Source organism: Lissotriton vulgaris, unplaced genomic scaffold (genome assembly GCF_964263255.1).
Source record: "Lissotriton vulgaris unplaced genomic scaffold, aLisVul1.2 SCAFFOLD_13653, whole genome shotgun sequence".
NCBI classification, from domain to species: Eukaryota; Metazoa; Chordata; class Amphibia; order Caudata; family Salamandridae; genus Lissotriton; species Lissotriton vulgaris.
In genome coordinates, this window is record NW_028242536.1 from 5,103 (window position 1) to 11,861 (window position 6,759).

Genomic DNA, 6,759 nt, shown 5'->3' on the forward strand with positions numbered 1-6,759 from the left:
CGCCCTTTTTTGTTTAGCTGCTGCGTCACAAAAGTCACGCAAGAACGGCGCAAAAGAGCCGCAAGGGCTTAAATCTGCCCCTTCCTTTGTAACCCTGACAATAAGAAAAATAGTGGCGGTGGATTGATAGTTTGACTATTTAAATGACTGGTAATGTAGCAGGCAACTGTTAGTGTTGTCACTGATCTGACTGAAATCACAATGGAGTTTGTCTGTCACTTTGCGTCTTGCCTGCGGACTGCTGCCTGCCAGTCCTAGGTGAACGTTTCAGTACTTTGTTTAGTGAGTTACGTGACTTTCGAAGTCACAGGTCCGCAAATAAATAAAAAGTAACCATAATCAATATAATTTCGCGGAAATATTTTGTTATTGTTCTTTTGAAATGTTTGATTTGGTTGACATTGACAAGCAACAATCATCCATGTTTTCTGTTCTTTCTTTCATGTTGTACGTCAGCTCCCCCCAGGGGCGAGAGGAGGACACAGGAGCAGCAGGCGGCGGATGCTGTTCATCAACAGGGCCAGGATCGGGCAGGCGAGGGCTCCTCTGCTGGCCCCAGTAAGTTTTCATTTTAGACTAGTACCTATTTTTCCTAGCGTTCCTCATTTGAATTTTTTCAAAATTGTCTTTGCTCTTCTTGTAGACTGTATCTAAATTCTTATCCTGCCTCTACTATGACTCCCTGTGGTATTACTAGATTATTCTTATTAGTCTGTCTGTGTAGCTAACTAAGATTGCACGGTTGGCGAAACTCCCATGATTCTAGTCAGCAATAGCTCTATCAACTTAGTGCAGTCCTCTGGGATTGTCCATAATGTCTTTTGAAGTGTTCTATCTGGACTCATGCTTGCAAAAATTGCAAAACCTTTCGTTCAGTCACTCTAGTCTGGAGGACCAAAAAACACAGATTGTATTTAAATTTAAAAGCTTTATTAAAAGTAAACACATTTATTAAAATGAAGTCATAATAAAACTAAACGTTTAACTGATAATGGAAAAGTGGTTAGTGCTGACGATTAATTGAAGACATTTCTTGTGGTCGAGCCGAGCTCTCACCTGGTTTCAACTTGATCTTGTTGTTAGAAGTCCATCTTCTGTCTGTGTGGAGAAAAATGGTGCGTGTTAAAAAATCAGCCTTCATCAGTTGTGCCAAAAAGTGCAGCAAGACAACCTTCCCTGGAAAAAGGGACATTTTTTTTAACTTTAACGTAGACAGTCACAAATTACATTGTTTTCACATGTCTTCATTCCTAGACCAAATACTAGTGACTAGTGAGTGCTTTATTCTAAGATTCTTAAATGTACTTTGTAGGTGGAACATCTGGTGGCGGGGCCAGTGTGGTGGTGGTGCTCGACACGGAGGCGGAGGGCAATTCATCATCAGGGGAGGAGGCGGCGGCGCCGGATGTGAGAGTTGAGACGGTGGTGGCGGCCAGAGGTAAGCTCTTATATATTCCTTACTTATTGAGATTGAAGACTAGCTGGGAAGGCAAGAATATGAGATGCATGGCTGGGTGAATGATGAAGCAATGATGGGTGGAAGGACAACAGCCTGGGTGGGTGACACAGAAACTGTATGTGTCCATATACCTGGATCATGCTACTATCTGACTCTTAGATAGCATATGTGTATCTAGAGCAGGGGTACTCCTAGTACGGCCCGCGGGCCGGTGGTGGCCCGGCAAGCCTTCGTTGGCGGTGCGCTGACCTTGCAGACAATCACTGCTCCCCCGGCCCCCACAGAGCAGAGGCTTTTTTGTATTTCACCTGTTAGCGCCCCTGCATCTCCACTCTGACAATCACTGCTCCCCCGGCCCCCACAGAGCAGAGTGGAGATGCAAGGCCACAAAGAGGTGAAATAGAACTAAGCCTCTGCTCTGTGGGGCCGGGCAAGCAGTGATTGTCAGGGTGGAGAAGCAGGGGCGCTAAAACAAACAAAGCCTCAATAATATGTTAATGGTCTTTTAAAGACCTGTTAAGTACTTTGGTGTTGTTGTCTGTGTGTGCGCGTTGAGGAAGCGGTCTCAACCCGGGCTGAAGGCTGACACAGATAGACACACACACAGTGAGATGACAGAGGGAGAGGGAGGGCAGGAGGGAGAGAGAGATGGAGGGAGGGCAGGAGGGACAGCAGGAGGGAGAGAGATGTATGTAAATGCTGGGTCTGGTGGCTCAGTGGATGAGGGCATCTGCTGCAGGGACCTGTGTGCAACCTCATGGTCACAAGTTATCGTTTTGCTTTAGCCCCGCCCCCTCTGACTCCGCCCCCACCAGTGCGGCCCTCGGCCCCAAACTACACTGTAAATGTAGCCCCTGAGAGAAAGTTTGTGAGTACCCATGATCTAGAGAGAGTAGACGGTCAGTGGATGAACTAAGTGTAACTTTGAAGAGCATGTAACACTAACACTGCACCCGCACGTCCGTTCCAGTGTAGGAAAGGCAAGGAAAAGAACTTTTAATTTTGTCCAAATACTACCATAAATAGTAGCAGTAGTTTGTATTGCAAGCACTGCATAGATCCGGTTATTATGGTGGCCACTCCCTACCTCTCTTAATAAGTTTAGTAGTACTCAGTCATTCATGTGTGGATGTATCACTGCCTGTCACTCAATAAAAAGCAAAGCACCTAAAGTCATCCCATATATAAGCAAAAACATCCCATGTGAAGTGATAGATAATCAGATTATTTATCTTCTTCAATTTTCCATTTCTAGTACTCATTTCCACTGTAGGGTGAAAGTTAAATTAATTAAGCAGTAGCCCTTGAGTTGTAACAGAGTATTCTCAGTGCCACCCGTAATAGAAAAGTAAGAGATTCACCACCTGCATGTACTGGACGGGTACAGTAACGCAACGGCAACGCAAGTCTAGGTCACTCCTCATGGCGTGCGTCTCTTTTTCTCGGGTGCAAGTTTACCGCGCTGGCATTATGCCGGCTTGCAGAAAATAACGTACCAATTTTCCAAAACAAGAGACAAGAAGAAGAATAAGACTGGTGTACTTTCATAGTCGACTCCAATGGAAGTCCACAGTGCTCATAGAATTTGTTCCTTAAACTCCCACTAATGTTAGAGCAAGGATGAAGAAGTGTGAGGTTAGATAGATACTGGCCTCAATAGTTATGTAATGCGCTTGCAAGTTGCTAGTTGTACTGCAGCACACATTTCTGCTGAATGATTGAGTTAATCTTAAAGAGCATTGGTTACAGACTATGTCTTTCTTTCTTCATATAGGTTCTCCTTCCAAACGAACAAGGAGGAAGGAGCTGGCTAGAGCGGCCCGGCAACGGAGAATCGAGGCCACTGTTGCGGAATATCGGCGGCTGGTGGCCCTGGAGGACGTGGAAAGTGTGCGGTCGACAACAACGACAACGTCGTCCTCCGTGGCCTCACCGGCTGCCACCGTGACCCAGCACAGTGGTCCACCGAGACTGAGCCGGGCTGCCAAAGGCAAACGCCACCCCCGAGCAGCAAGGCCAACAGCTGCTTCTCACAGGCCTTGCACCTGCAAGGCAGTGAAGGCACGCCTGCGCCGCACCACCCTGATGGTGTCCCGCCTTCAGCAGGAGCTCGCCTTGCTCCGCGAGGAGCATGATGCCCTGGCCCAAAAAGTGAACAGCATCCACCCATAGTGTCCCTTGCCCCTTTTTTAGAGACTTTTGGGGGGTGGGAATTGGGAGTTGGGTTTTTGGGGACTTTTGAAGGACAATCGTTGGGGTTAGGGAGGGTCTTGCGGGAGATTATTTTGTTAGGGATATAAATATACTTTTTCAAACTTTATCTGAGCATACCTGTTTTTTACTGCTTGCCTGGTGGGTGGGGGTTTAACGTTGACTGTTTTCCTGAAAGTTTAGTTCCATTTTCTTCCTTTAAGTGTAAATGCCCAAATGTTTTCAACACTAAGTGCCTCTCACAGACTAAGTGAAGTGAATCCAAGAGTCCTAGGACTTTAGTAGTACTACCTTCAGGCTCTCGTCTCTCGTACTAATACTCCATTATACCCCCAAACCACCAAACGCTTATCTTACCTGTAATTTGTGTTTGAAAGTAGGGCTAGGCCCAGGGCTGGCTCCACGGGAAACACCGAATAACGTTGGCAATCTTGGTCGGATAAAATTTCCTCATAGCGGTGGTAGTAGTGGTGTGACACAGTGGCAGTTGCATGCCTATGAAAAAAAAGAAAATGAAATCTGGTTTGTCCTCCTGAGCAATTCAACGGTACAACTGAGAATATAGCAGGTGACAGAAGTACAGTAGAGCAGTGCCACATTGTAGCCTAACAAATGGTAAAGTATAACTACTAATTCGGTTGAAGTTCTTTCACATTAGCAATGGTTCTTTGTCAAGCAGAGTAAGAATATATCATCGACAACTGTGGAAAGAAAGAATGCGACAGTACAGGGCCTGTGTGGAATTATTGATAACTATATTCAACATAAGGTCTCTGTAGCCAGATACCCGAGAGCCTTGCTGGTCACTATAAATCCATTCACAACAACACTCAATGGGGTTGGTCTGGAAGGTGTCACGTTTACTCCCCGTGATCCAGTCGATGCAAATATGGTTCCACCTCCAAATGTCACCAACACCCAGAAGTGTAAACACAGGGTGTTCGAGGCATTAGGCGAGGGAGAAAAATAACAAACTAAAATAAAAAATGTGGGATGGGTAAAGGTAGGGTCAGCAGGGAAAGGATACCTGTAAGAGAAGACAAGACAGGCATCAGTGAAGTGATGTCCTAACATACAAGGGTACTCTCATATAGTCTCACTAAATAGTCTGCAAGTCTCCCGCCTACTCATGGGAAATGTAGTTTCATAGTACGGTAGGCGCTTAGGGGCTGCGTAACCTGACAGAAGGTATAGTAGATAGAAAAGGAGAAATTGCTTTTTTTCTAGGTGTCCCCTCACTCACCAGGGTTGCCCCTTGGTGACATGCTTCATCATTGGGGCCATCCCAGTCCTCTACGGCCTGGGGCGTGCTGCGACTTGCGAATTACGTAGGAGCACTTACAAATGACTATGTGTGGTGCAGATAGTGGAGTGGACTAAGTGATGTGTTAAGGGATCAATGTAGAAGCCGAGAGAGAGCAAAGAAATGCAGTCACAGTCAGAGAAAAAGGCAAGGGATACTGTATCTATGTGGTTGTAGTGGTCCTGTTGGAAGTGGTAAGTAAGTTGCCCGCAGAAAAAAAATCCTCCTATTAGCGGCACTCCTCCATTGCAGCCGACGCTTCGTCCACCGATGTTGGTCACCAGAAGACACCCTGTCCACTGCCTGCCTGATGCTGAATTGTGGCTCGCTACTGTGAAGCCTGACTCCATCCTTTTTTCCCCATTGCAGAGACTGAAACCCGGCCTGTAATTATTCAACGAAAAACAGGAAGTGATATAATATTACAACACCACTGATAAATAAATATAAGGTATGTAGGCTGTGGAGTGCAAAAAGTCACAATTTGTTTTTCCTAGTAGACAGACAGTACAATGTTTTTGAAAGTGCGTACTCTGAGTCACCTTTTGAAGGATAAGTAAGTATGGGCAAATTAATGTAGCGGATCTTGCCCCTCAAGCTAGGTGTACTGTAAACTGTGTTTTAGAACAAAAATAGATCTTCCTAGCAGTGCTCCCACCCAAAAAACGAGGCCTAGCAGAAAACTGGAGACAAAACTTACTTTGAAAGTAAAAGTAGGCCGAAGTACCCTAATTACCCATTACCCCCCGTGGATTGTATTCAAACCACTTGCAAGCAACCAAGCAAAAGTAGCCATAGCCAGCATCGCTCCAAGACTCGAAATCCCCCCCACTCAAACACATGCAATAGAAATACTGCTAACCCTAACGAACCCTAAGTTAAGAATAGTGGCAAAGGCTTTCTTTAACTATGCCAAATCCCCCCTTTCCCACCATGGATTTTCTTCAAATGACTTGCAACCAAAATTACACATTCTCACGAGTGCTCTAAGACCCCAGAACTCAGTTTGAAAAATCTAGAACACCCCGAAACACATGCAATCCTGCTGCTAGGGCTAACCCTAACGAACCCTAAGTTACAAAAAGTGCCAAAACTAAAGGCTTTTCCGTGCGGATTTTGTCCCAACCACTTCTACCCGGTATTAGACCTTCCCAGGAATGCCCCAAGACCCGGCAACCCACCCGCCAAGAAGCGTAACACCCCCAAACAGGCCAAAAGCAAAATCTCATACTTGCAATATTTCTGGGCCTTCGGTCCAAACGCGCTGCGTAGCTAGGCCATAAGTCGGGGTTGGCACGACGGATTTCCTGAAAAGCAAATGCAATCAAGATTAGAGTGTCCCAGCAGTGCTCCCAGACCACGAAACTCACCCGCAAACACCAGGAAGCCCCCCAAACAGGCCCCCGAAAACGCTACATAGAGCAAAATGTCTGAAATAGCCCAAAAAAAATCGGCCTGGATTTTGTCCCAACCACTTCTACCCGGTATTAGACCTTCCCAGGAATGCCCCAAGACCCGGCAACCCACCCGCCAAGAAGCATAACACCCCCAAACAGGCCAAAAGCAAAATCTCATACTTGCAATATTTCTGGGCCTTCGGTCCAAACGCGCTGCGTAGCTAGGCCATAAGTCGGGGTTGGCACGACGGATTTCCTGAAAAGCAAATGCAATCAAGATTAGAGTGTCCCAGCAGTGCTCCCAGACCACGAAACTCACCCGCAAACAGACGGAACCCCCCCTAAGAGCACCTCAAAGGCAAGCAAGTCATCAAAAACACAAAAAAAAT

At 46.2% G+C, this 6,759-nt stretch overlaps 1 long non-coding RNA gene across 1 annotated transcript; it reads left to right on the forward strand.

The window, feature by feature from the left end:
- Window positions 1-459: 459 nt before the first annotated feature.
- LOC147668923 (uncharacterized) lies at window positions 460-3,566 on the forward strand. The gene is made up of 3 exons (XR_015303779.1): window positions 460-558; window positions 1,313-1,438; window positions 3,234-3,566. It is a non-coding gene; the product is annotated as an uncharacterized LOC147668923 (long non-coding RNA).
- Window positions 3,567-6,759: the final 3,193 nt, after the last annotated feature.